Here is a 13,781-nt window from a genome sequence, read left to right as displayed (position 1 = left end):
TGAAGCACAATGCAGTTGCTCACCACCTGCTGACCAATACCCAGCCTGTCCCTGAGCAGTGGTACCCTCACACCTCCACCACCCCTTATTAATTGTTCAGCATGATGACACATGTTATGGAATATTCCTTTGGCCAGGCTGGTCCTGGCTGTGTCCCCTCACAGCTTCTTGTGCACTCCCAGCATCCTCCCGGCGGTGTGAGGAGCTGAAAAGTCCTTGGCTCTGTGTAAGAACTGTTCTGCAACAACTAAAACATTGTTGTGTTATCAGCATTATTCTCATCCTAAATCCAAAATACAGCACCATACCAGCTACTGGGAGGAAAATTATCCTAGTTGAAACCAGGACATAGGAGAGATGGATAAGTAAGAAAGAAGAACCACCATACACATTGACTGTCTGGAAGACTGGGGCAAGATTTTTATGAGGCTGAACAATGACAAATCTGCAGTCCTGCATCCTGAATAACTCCACACAGCAGTATGGGCTGGGGTCTGACTGGAGGGTGAGGATCTCTGTCAAAAATGCTCTGGTAGTCCAGCTCTAGAGTGCAGCAAGCTAAATGTGAGCAACCAGCATGCCCTGGTAGCAACAAAGGCAAACATTTCCTAGGGTGTATCATCAGGAGTGCAGCCAGCAGGTAGAGTTGTGTGGGATTCTCCTATTCTACCCTGCACCTTGTTAGGTCAGTTGTACTCAGTTCTGGCCTACTCTGCACCTTGTTAGGTCAACTGTACTCAGTTCTGGTCTACCAAGTTCTTGTCTCCTTAGATTAAGAGAGAAATGTAAAACTGGAGGGAGTCCAATGGAGGGCCACTGAGATGATCAAAGGATTGGAGTAGCTGTCATAGAAAAAAAGATCGCTTGGATTTGGTTTGTTCAGCCTAGAGAAGAGAAGGCTCAGGGTGATCTAACTGCAGTCTTGCAGTAGCTAAATAGTGTTTATAGAGGAGATGGAGGCACTGTCCTCACAAGAGTGTCTGGTCATAAAACAAAGGGCAAAGGGCATTTGTTGCTTCAGGGCAAATTCCATCTGGACATAAGAAAATAAATTTTTCATGGAGAGAACAATATAACACTGGAAGACATTTTCCAGAGAAATCTCTTCACTAAAGTTCAGGACAACTTGACTGGGCCTTGGATAACCCAGTCCAAGCCCTGCTCTGGGTTCATCCTAACAGGACCAGATGTTCTTCAGAGGCTTCTTCTAACCTTGACTTCTCTGTGATTCTATACATGAATGAAATAATGAATAGGACATAGTGATACAAAGATTACAAACACACATAGTAATGGTAGATTTCTTTCTATATATGAAAAATTTACTTAAATTTACTCACCAGTGACCAAGCCACGTCTGAGACATAGTATATATTCCTAACAAGTGTGGACAAAGTCTCACAAATCATATATCAAATGTACAAATTTGATGTTATATTTACTGTGAAACAGCAAAAATTTGAAATATTTATGGCATTTTCTAACCAAAATATCTTTACTTGTATGTATGCTTGTATCTTGTTATAAACTGCAGAACTAAGACAGTGTGTCAAGTAGGAAAACACACAAAACATTCTAAAACTATTATAATCTAAAGTGACATTATCAGATACTTCAATGCAGTCATGCAAATGCTTTGGAGACTGGAATTATTAACCTCGTGGAGACAAGGATTGATAAACTACAATCCATTGGATTGAGTCTGAATATTGACCATTTTGGATCCTAGACTGCAGCAAATTTAGGGAGCCAAATGAAGCAGCCTTATCTCTAAGAACTGAAAATAAGAAACATCTTTTATGTGACTGTGCTCAGAATCTTTGAAAGTTGTAAAAAGCTGGGCAACATACAGTTTCTTTTACTTATTGTTGTGATAGATATGCATTTTGTGAAAGATTTTTCCATTTCTTTTTTTTTATAATTATTATTATTATTTTCCCAGCAGACTTAACACAGCTGTGGCCATAGCCTATATTCTTCTCTAGTGGCTCCTTCTTTAGCAGCTCATACCTACTTTCTAACTGAGTAGATAATAAGTTCTTGTCCTACCAGGTCAATGCAGTCAATCTAATTTTTCCTCTGAGCATCAACACCTGCTTACAAACTGAAATGTTAAATGCAATTCTGCCACACTATACAAAAATAATATACTTGTAGTCTGTGTTGTCAATTTTTAAATGTCTATGAGAGAAGGAACTCCTTATTTTTCTAGTCATAAGATAGTACACACACCTTCAAAGTACTACAGAGAAAGGAAAGGGTAATTTCATTAAAACTCAAAAAGCATTTACATGTGTACTTTCCTAAAATGGTGCACAGAGGTTTTGTTTATGCAAAGCAAGTTGAAAATCAAGCATTAGGAATAAGTCTGTACAAATACATAGATGCCATTTGAAAACTTTTTAATGAACTCTTATGTTCCACAAAACTTACTCTTCTACTGAAATAGTGCAGGCTGCTTCATATTTGAAAGAAGCATGCAAAGAGGCTGCTTGAAGCTATGGATAAATAAAAGATGATGCTCTTCCCAATGGAGAAGAAGTAAGTGCTTTAAAAGCACAGCAAAATGAAGAAAATCTGTGCTAAGAAGTTGAATGGAGCTAGGATTTCACATGAAAAGAAAGTGCTATTCTGTTTAAATTTGTAAATGATCATTGTATTTCTGGGTCAGTGCCCATTGCCAAGTTAGAGTAACTTTTGACACATTTTAAAGTGTTACACCTCATCAAAGAGAATACAGGAAAAGAAATGAAGCCTTCAGTATTAAACAACAACAACAACAACAAACTAATCATTTTCTCTAGTTTTACATTAAGTAGAAAGTCACTGCACACTTGAAATTGTGAAGGACATGGCAACTTAATATTAACGTTAGATTTTGCTCCATTATGGAAGAAGTTATTTTATGTTCTAGTTCACTTTTAAAGTCACAAAATGTAGTAACTATTCTCCTGAGTCCAGGAAAAGATTTCCTTTCAGAGCACAAGAAAAAAATTTGTACCGTATTCAGCCTAGAAAGGCCATAAATGAGACCCTGAAACATATGGATTTCATGAATAAGGGTAATTTGTTGTTTTTGTTGTTGTTGTTCTGTTTGTTTGTATTCAGTTCCCTCTAGCGCTTCATTTAAAAAAAGATATCTTTGCATTCAGAAGTGGAAAGCTAAGAACTATATGCATTAGTCAAACAGGGAATAACAAAGGATTCCAGTTAGCTTGTCCTGGGGGGTGAACCAGAAAGTTGTTTTGGTTTCCATCATAACACTGCTGTGAAAAGCCCAAGTCAGCACATTGCTGAAGAACCCTGTAAGTGGATAAGGAACATTTTGTAATAAATGTTTTTCTCTCACAGTAAACGAGCTCTCTCTCAGAGCAGAGAATGCTCTCTCCTCAGCAGGAATGATAACACTGATCAGAGAGAGAACTGCAAAATGAGAGAACTGAAAGAGAAATTTCCAGACAGAGTCACGGCCAGATCTTTTCCAAATCCTCTTCTGCAAATGAGCAGCCTGTGGTCTGTTTCCAGAGGTAGTATCCATCATATTTCACAGAATTTTCTCTGGTTTTGAGAGGTTCTGTTCTAAACTGAGATTTCACTTACAATATATAAAAAACCTGTTCATATTACTATCATATGACCTTTCTTGTCTTTACTAGGCGGGACATCATTTGGCATATTTGTATAGGCTTCTAACTGGTCTTCTAATTCTCTTCACAGATTATTTTCACATCTAACAGTATTCAGATAACTGTCATTTTGAAAATGAAACCTAAAATGTATTTCCAAGTATTCAAAGGTAACTAATTAATTATAATCAATGATCATAGAAAAACAGGCACCTATTTCAGTTACATTTTAAGTACCTGAGAATTATTTTGCATTTTACCTGTTGTCTAGCATTGTTCTTGTAACACAAAATGAAGCAAGTTTGAATATCCAGTCTCCTGAATGACAGCAAATAATGGATTACAGAATACTGAGATACTGCCTTATCCTTAAAGAAGTACTGGATTTTTATGGATTTCCTATAGCTGCTGTCACATACTAACTTTCATAATTCACTTTAATTTCTCTTTATGAGATCTAGATATTTGCTACTGTTTTCACATGCAATTGGATGCGTGTGTCATTGGAAACAAGTAATGTCAACTCAGGATATGAATTTATCTGAAAATGGAAAACACTTGTAAGTTCACCTACATAGTTAAATGCATTCAATTAAATGATTAATGGGGCCTTGGCCAACCTGATCTAGTGGGTGGCATCTCTTCCTATGGCAGGGGGATTGAAGTTAGACGATCTTTAAAGTTCCTTCCAACCTGAGCCATTCTATGATTCATTCTATGATTCTAGATGTTTATAGATTCATTCTATGATTCTATGATTCAGGGAAGTGTCACCATCGCTGGGGGTGCATAAGGAAAGGTTGGACCTGGTGTTTAGGGTTCAGTGGATGACATTGGTAGGAGGGTGATGGTTGAACTAGATGATCTTCGAGGTCTTTTAAAACCTTAATGATTCTATGATTTCAAGACTTCCAGATCCAAGATTTCCAGCAACTCATGCCACAGAGTTACATTTGTAATTAGCAATAAAGTTAAAGATATAATTCACAGTACACAGGAAATCGGTAATGACATATTAGACTTAGACTTTATGATCTTTTGTACACCAGGGACCCACACTTTTACTCCTTACAAGCTGGAAAATACAATCTTGCACCTGAATACAGAACTAAGAAGTGAAAACACCCAGCTAGTGTGTTATTACCCTTCCCACCCTAGACAATTTCAATAAAAGCATCAAATTACTAAGAGGTTCTACTAAAAATATAAGCCTTTTGGTGAAAAAGTACTTTGTCCAAACCCTCAAATAACTTCATGCTGAAATAGCACTGCAATAGGATTCTGCATTCCAAAACATATTCCTAAAATTGTACGCCAAGTTCTTATCTGCATCAAAAATTTAAATCACAGTTACATCTATGTACAAGTGAATCAGATACATTTTAATGTGCAATCAGGAAAAAAAATCACAGAAAGATTAAAAGTTGCTATTTTGGTATGAAATCCCTATCTTGCTTTGTTTCATTGTTCTACTGGACCATTTTTGAAGCAGAAAGACTATTCTTAAAAGTACAGTAGATGTGTAATCACAATACTCCTCTTTTTCAGACACCTAAGCCATAGGTTGCAAAATTGCCTACTCAGAGATCATACTGTTTTCCACTGCAATAACAGAAATAATAATTGCACAGTTAAGACGATGTGGAGTATAATGGCAAAAATTATAGGCAGTTTAGAAGGTTCTTGCTTCTTTCAAAGGCTGGTTTAACTCTCACCTTTGTACTGTTAGGATCTGCGGGAAGATTACCTAATACTAATCACATTGTTTGGAACCTGGAAAAATGCAGGTAATAGAGAGAACAGATCTTTAAATTACCAGAGCAACTACACCAAAATAGTCCTATAACCACAGAATTTTTGGTATGCCTTCACATATTGGCACAGCTATATTTCTTCTTCAGTGCAAGTTTCAATGCTGAAATACTTCATGCAGAGGCAAATCCTGTCATTTTCTAGTTTCCTATCAGCCACTGAATTGTCTTATTCTCTTTAGAGACATTACCAACCAAGCCGTTTGCTTGAAAGAAAATAGCAAGGAAGTATACTGTTTTGACCTTTGAAGTCAAAGGACATTTTGCTGGTGACTTCAGTGGGGCCAGACACTTTATCAAAGGCTTAATTATATGTTGCATGATTAAAACTGGGTTTGAAAAACTTTTTAGTGAAGTTGGAGAGACATGCATTAACACCTAAGAAATGCAAGACACCTTAAGGAATAACATAACAATGCTGTGCTGATTCCAAAAATGCAATTTTCTTATGCTGACAGAATAGACTTCATAAATAATTTAAGCAAAAATATGTGCAAGAAGATAAACATCTCATAATATAAATTCTTATTTCTTTGCATAACAAGTGACCACTTAGAAAAATACCAGACATGAGTTTGAGTAATGCTTTTAATACTGTTCAGTGCATTAAAAAAAAAAAAAAAAAAAAAAAAAAAAAGTGTCCTTTCTGTATTTAGAATTTTTTAAGCATTCATGAAAAGGCAAGATGCTTGTGATAAAGCACTTCATCTCTATCTCTGCACTAAAAATGGTAAATTTATATCAAAGACACATTTTATTTGGAAACAATCTATTTTGTTTCTTGGCATGAACTTCTGAGTGTATCATCTGGAGTTTTGTGGAAAGACGGAATGTGATATAAAGCCTAGTTGTTTTACCCAAGATATATGATTAACTTGAGTCAAACATTTAGACACATTGCAAAATTAAATATCATTAGGAATGGCATATTTTTGGTGAACTAATTTTTAGTCCAGATGCAAGGAATAAGCGTAAAGCCCTTTTCCAAGCCAGGTTGTGCCCAACCCATTATGAATAACAAAAATGGAAGCTAGAGTCTTTTCTGTGCTTTTGTGCATAGCACAGGTTGTACAAGAGTGAATAGACACAGGGTCTAATTACACTTTTGTACTATTTCTTATGGCATTCTGGGCCATTAAATTCATGTACATATGTACGACTAATAAGCTAATCTTACTGCCAGCCATGTCTTAAAACCATGTTTTTGCCCTCTGTGACTTACGTGGTAGATAAATGCACAACAGTAAAGCTCAGTAATAGTAATGTTACCTATGAATGTAATTACCTATGAAATGCCTTTAAAATAGCCCTTTGGAATAAACTATGAAAATGAAGCCTGTTCAGTAATAATTATGATAAAATTAACAGGTGACAAATAAGAAATTAGAACAAAAGTGTCAACCAATTATTCCTTCATAAGGTGCCTCATTTGAGCACAGGGAGTTCTGTAGGTCTGTTTCAGTGCAAGGTAAGCAGATAGGGAGGAAATAATTCATAAAAAATTTAAGAGAAAAACGAGAGTATTCAAAATACTTGTATTTCTTCTGTTTTTTGAACATAGGAATAGACAAATATTCTAAAAATAAGCATGGTATTTGAACAAAATAATAATAATAAAAAAGCCCATTGGAAGAATTTATGTGGACAAAATATGATCACCTAATCTGAATTTCCTATGTCACTGGAAGTATTATTAATACTCTTTCAAAATTTTCTAAAATGTTCAAAAAAATGAAAAAATGGTATCAAAGCTGACAGCATTTTGATCTTAATCACTCTGGCCTAAATAAACATACAGAAAGGTTTAGAGATACAAGTCTCTTGAAGAAAAAATATTCATATTTTGAATCTGACACCAGTTAATTTACTAATTTACATATGTGGAAATGAACACATCTTTACACAGAAACACCACAAGAAAAACAAACAAACAACAACAAAACAACAGCAACAACCAAACCAAACCAAACCAATACAAAAAAAACAGCAACAAACTCGGCCAGTCCATTTTAAAAGGCCAAATGGTTATCCATGCATTGGCCTGGACAGTTGTGCAGCTAGCTGGTAGAAACATCCCTTGCTGGAGAGACGAGGAGTACAGAACTGAGAAAGACAAATTATGTCTTGGCCAGACTGAGGTAACAGAGCTGGATTCAGCTGGATTGTCTGATGTACCCATGTTCTAGTGAGCTGATGGTTTCCTTCAACCAAAAATGGGTTAAAATTTTCTTCTTAATGTAGGGCATGAGAAAGAACAGACTTTCTGTTTACTACATTAAAGTTTTATTCTGTCAAGATTTAGTTGGAGTTGGCACTGATATGGGACTGACTATTCACGTGCTGCCCAATCTACCAGATCTATCTCAGGGTCTAGGAAAGATATGTATATATACACTATATATATATAATATATAATATACATAATATATAATGTATATATGTAATATACACAATATATAACGTATATATATAATATACATAATATATAGTGTATATACACACATATATATAATATAATATACATATACATACATATATATGTATATATATACATATATATATAATATATATACACACATGCAATATATATAATAATATATATATACATATATATATAATATATACAATATATATAATATTTTAATCTGAGTTGTCACTTCAGAGGTGTTGTTTTTAATTCTATAAACATAGAACTAGGTTTGGCTGGGGAGAATGTATCTGCTTTCTCAAGCTGGTAATAACTTTCTGTGTTTAAAGTAATTATAATGTGCTTGAATAGGAATTGCACTCAACTTGCTCTTCTGAGTGAAGGGCATGGGGAGTCACCTCACAACACCTCTTAAACTCTGTTTGCATTACAGATTCATACAAATTGTGTTTTGCTCCAGTTGTGTATGCTGTGTTTTGCTCTCAGCAGCACTTGGGCTATTTTGAGTGTTCACTCCTATGAGGGTTCTGACTAAAATCAAATTAAAGTTTTGCTTCTTTCACATGAAAAAAAACCACAAACGACCAAACAAAAAACAACAGCTTTTCCCATGAGGAAAACAGAAGTCTTCAGGTAATGCTAATTTCATCATGGAAGACCAAATAGATATAAAAAAAAAGGATTTACCAGCCACCATGTTCTAGACCACTGGACATCCCAGCTTTTCACTTTGGAAGAAACAATTAACCTTTCTGATATATATATAAATGTTGACTTATGGTGACAAAAGCAGAGCCAGCAAGGGCAGTATCTGACTAACTCAGCAAGGGAGCCATGGCCAAAGAAGTTAAAACAACTCATATTTAAATCAAAATTTAAGGATGTGTTCTTGGAATTTTTCCCACTGTGAAAGCATGTTACCTGAAAGCATGGCACTTGCTTTCTGCCAACACAAATCAAAATAAACAAGGTACACTACTGCTTTGATTTTGGTGATAAATAAGGATAGCTCTCTGCTGATTTCTTCTGAAGTGAATTTGTTGCTTTATCCAGTATTTTTGGTGAGACTCTGATTGGGCAATGCACGTCTCAGAGGTAATGGCTGCTAATTTGATATGATTAAATTTCTGATGGATGACACAAATTTTGATTGGTAGTTTGTGTATTATTTCAGAATTTCTGAGAAAAGTATGAGAATATTTGCTTGCTTGCAAAGTGTGTCTCTAGTATTTTGCAAATGATCAGTACAGTAATAAAACTCACTTATTAAAGTTAAAATGGAGTATAATGGTTGTATGAGTGCACAATTTTTTTCCTATGAATATATAAAATTTCAACAAATCATGAATTTTCTGTACACCATATAGAGATAGATGTGTCTCAAATTATTTTTAAAATTTGTCCTAATATAGTTCACTAGATGAAAAAACAGTATTTCAGACAAAATTTCCATTTAAAAGGACTGACCCAGGAACAGTTGAATTCAGCAATGAGTTTTCTGAACAATTTTGAAGTATGTTTTATTAGCTGCTAGAACACTCCTCTTCTGGAGGCTAAAAGGCAGCATTTCTAAAGTCAATTAGAAAATTACCAAAAGGTTTATTTGGCCCAAAAGGAAATTCAAATGGGATCTGTTCTCATTCCTGTCAGATAACATGCTACACAAGAACAAGGTCATGTAGAAACGTGTTCAGTTACTCATGCACGGGACTTGGTACATCCAGACATGCTTCCAACTACTGCCAAATGGACAAAATACACATATATGTAAGTTGTACACATGCAAAACAAAACATAGTTTAATCAGACTTTAACCCTGTAAACTCACAGTCACTGTGTGATAGATATCTAATAACTAACATTCTATCTGTGCATACCAAACCTTCCAGGTATGGGTTTTTGGTGAACGTACAGCGACTGGTGCAACTTTCGAATTTCTTTCTACATCTTAGAATACTTCTGAATGATAAATGTAATTATGGACTACCTACCTACTTTGCACTGGAATAAATGTTTATGTATATGTATATACATGTATATGTATATATATATGTTTAAAAATGTATATTCATACATGTATACGTGTATATATATGAATATATATTTTTGCCTAAACGAATTTAATTTCCAAAATACAGACTTAGCATAAATGTGAACTTTGGAGGTCTCAGTTTAAAGTTAGAACTATGGATTTGGAAACATTAATACAGATTATTGTCAATAAATTCTGGAGGACCTGACTGTCCATTGCAAAACAGCTTCTTGGGCTGTAGAATAATTTCCTAAATGCATCATATTAATTCTTTTTAGAGTGAGCTGGCAATACAGTCATCAAAAGAAATACTTTCCTCTTTATAGTCTCTGAGTGATGCACAAAATATACAGGCTAATATTTTCCTAACACATAAAAAAAATATATATATATATATTGCAAAAAAGCACCAGTAATGCTTAAGCATATGATAACATATATACACAGAATGTGACAAACAGAATCCTAGTGTGCCCATGTCCTAAAGTTCCCACCTAGCTGAAAACTGTGGTGACCTTTTAGACTGGTAGACCCTGGCTCAGTGCAAATTCAGGCTATTCAGCAGAAAGGTAAGCCTGCTTCCAAAATCTTCCCATCCCTTGGCAGACCTTGACATAATATGTATGTTATTCTGCATACCATCTCCATCAGGCTGGGGAACCCTGAACAACTTGTTTCCCACCTCCCTACTGCCTACTGGCTCTTTTAGTCCTCCCTTCCCACTGTTTGCTCTTGAACAAAAAGGAATTACTCGCTTCATAAGCTCTAATGATCATTGAAACAATTCTCCTCTACAGCCCCATATGCATGTCTGGGAGAGGCTTGACCTATTGCTGACAGTCTGTATAATAATTTATCTTCTCGGGCTGACAGTTCAGTTACTGCAGATATCCAAAGTGGGGGAAAATACAAAGCATTTAAAGAATAGATAAAACTGAGGTTTAATCACAAAGAGATTGCAAAAATTGTCGCTATTTATTTTGAAAGGACAAAACCAGGTTTATTCATGACATGTAGAAGCACACAATGAATGAGCAGGCTCTGCAGCAACACCTACAGTTAAACTGCACAGAACTCATCTGCTTTTCCTATCAGAAGTGTTAAAGGAAAGATGTTATGGAAAACAACAGAGTTTAATTTTCCATTTGAAGAATGTGGAGCAGAGTCAAAAATGAAACATAATTCACTCAATTACCATTTGGGTCATGGGGACCAGAAATATGTATCCCTGCGCCACTTTAAAAACTCAGCAAAAATGTGTTTATGGATATTTACCAAGCAAAACGACCACCATGCGTTTAAAGTAAATCATGCAGTTTTGCTGGAACTTTGCCCAACAGTTTGAAATTGCATTGCACCATTTGCTCCTTAGAATTACTTTGTAGGTTAGTCAGGGAAAAGTAAATGAAACTCTTCCCATTGTGTGTTTCCTCCATTTTTTCCAAACAGGCAATATTGCCACTTAACTTCTCTTGAAGCTTTCCTAAGGGAAGAACCATTTCAGGTTACCGTAAACATTCCAAGTAGCCACATGTGGCAAAGATAGTGAAAGGAAACACTGCATGGCAATCCCATCCCTACTGACTTCTGGCAGTACAGCAGTTTCTCTTCAGTGTTTAGCTGGTGGCTCTCCAGAGTGTCTCCTCTTCAGAAAACTGAAATTGCAGCTGCTTTTCATTGCAAATAACCACAAGAGTAAAGTTTAGCTCTGTTGCTGAACCCTTATACCCATGTAACAGTTCTCTCACTAACTGCAGCACTAATGGTCTATATAACAGCAGCAATAGCTGTTGGCAATTAGCACTGTTTAAATTGGTTTTAAGGAAATTCTCTTTTCCTATGAGAAATTCTGGCACCTGTGAGCAGAAATTTGTCACATCTCCACAAATCCACAAATTGAAAGTGTTACAGCTCTACCTGAAATTTAGGCAAAAGTGGTGCACGCCTGCCAGCAGCCTTCTCTCTGTTTTGAGACTACTATCTTATAAAGATGGGTTGCATATCCATTATGAAAATCTTTCAATTTATTTTACTGGGAATCATGCTTAAAGATATCTGTGCACAGAGTTAACACACTGTGGTTAATATATTACTGATCCTTTATTACCTGGGACAGCAGATATGTAAAAATATTTGCTTTCTGCTTGCCTGGTACATGTTGCTTCATACCAGTAATGATACGTTTGACAAACCCAGTCTATCAGTAATGACTCAAATAATTAATATTTAATTATTTTTGGCCTATAAATACTTAAAAAAACCCTCAGTGTCACTGTGCCTAGAAGAGTTTCTTCTCTAATCCTGTGGTAGAAGACTAGGTTTCTTGAAAACAAGTATATGTTTGGTCTGACATGAAACCACTTAGCTTTTGCTGTACTGCTTTTCAATTAAGCAGTTTCACTAGAAATAGGCAAATTCACAGAATTTTTCCATAAAGGGTGAGAATAATAAAATTGCAGATTTCAAAAATGGAAACAAATTTTTAAGATTTTGCTTTTGTTTATTTTTTATCAAAACCATTAATGCTTTACAAAGAAGAAAGATATCTAGTAAGTGTCTCACATAATCTCTATGCATTTAGTATGGTCATCATCCTCATTTTACTTTGGATCCCTTTCAGTTTTTAGGCAATGTATTTACCTCAAATATATGTCAATTCTGAATACCAGAACACTTTATTTCTTTTATTTTAGAGATAGGAATCCTCTCTCTAAACCCTTTTCTCATTCTCATCATCTCTGCATGTGTAAAACACATTTATGAAGACAGAATCTATGTCTTTTGTTAGCAAAGCTACACATCACTGTTGTGCTTGGATGCTTAAATAATTTTCTTTCAAAAAATTCTAGATTTCTTATTGAGCGGATGCTTTCGGTTACATCTCTTCAATACACAAACAATTTAAATCTCAACCTTTTTTTTTTTCCTCTTCCAACCCACTACTTTTGTGGTTTTCTACTCTTTCTTACCACACTTTACACACAATCTGCTTGGATTCAAATCCACTTTGGCAAATAGTGCCAATTTATTTCAAAGGACATGTGAACTTAAATTCACCATGTACCTTATATATTGTTCGGGGGCTTTTTATTTTGTTTAGATAAGCAAGAAAATGCCTTCCCTTAAAAAAAAAAAAAAAAAAAAAAAAAAGTCAATTGATATTAAGAGGAATAAGAGCAACTGCATACTAAACAACTTCAATGTTGCACTTTACAAGAGGCTTCCATGATTTTAAACTGATCATCTTTTTTATTATCTTTATAAAGGCTGCTGAAATCTTGTTCTATATGAAATACATCTTTATATTTCAAATATATTACAGAATAATCATTACAACAGCTGTAAAGTCCCACAGAGGGAATTGTTCCAAACCTTCTGAGAGTTGAGAAGTGATGAAAAGTGAAATCTTAAAATATGCTCAAGCTGGGGAAGCTGTTCTGTTTCTGAAGACTAGTAGTTTAGCTGAAGGTTTTATCTTGACAGTTACATGTGCTTCTCCAACCTTTTGCTGTTTTTTCCCCTTTTTACTTAGGAAATTAGGATAGGCATTTTATATGCCAAGGTAATTAAACGTAACATAATGAACTATGACGGTGAGTTTATGAAATAGGTAGTAAAATGGGTGATAAAAAATTAACAAATGTCCAAAACTGTTACATAAATCTAGGTTTGACATGTTTTTTCATACCATCTTGATATACCTCATGTTTCAAAAATGTACTAAAATATATATTTTTTCTGGAATACTCAGTATACTTACATATTAATAGAATGTTAAAGCAGTTCCAGTTTATATAGTGTTGGAGAGACTGTTTACAGTCCTTGATGACTCCCGGTGACTATTAAATCAGCAGCATATTTAGCTGAAATATTTTTTATGAATA

At 35.0% G+C, this 13,781-nt stretch overlaps 1 protein-coding gene across 9 annotated transcripts in view; it reads right to left on the bottom strand.

Annotated features, from left to right (window-relative positions):
• The window catches only part of DLGAP1 (DLG associated protein 1), a 410,173-nt gene that overhangs the window by 176,270 nt on the left and 220,122 nt on the right, over positions 1–13,781 (bottom strand). Inside the window, exon 1 of one of the 9 annotated variants that reach the window (XM_072034765.1) lies at positions 4,247–4,326. The exons of the other annotated variants lie outside the window; for them this stretch is intronic. The gene's annotated coding sequence lies outside the window, so the exon portion shown is untranslated. Of the gene's footprint in view, positions 1–4,246; positions 4,327–13,781 lie in introns of those variants that run through there. 9 annotated transcript variants of the gene reach the window in all.

Source organism: Anas platyrhynchos, chromosome 2 (genome assembly GCF_047663525.1).
Source record: "Anas platyrhynchos isolate ZD024472 breed Pekin duck chromosome 2, IASCAAS_PekinDuck_T2T, whole genome shotgun sequence".
NCBI lineage: Eukaryota > Metazoa > Chordata > Aves > Anseriformes > Anatidae > Anas > Anas platyrhynchos.
The sequence above is the reverse complement of the archived record's forward strand: the minus strand, read 5'-3'. Positions and strand labels throughout refer to the sequence as shown.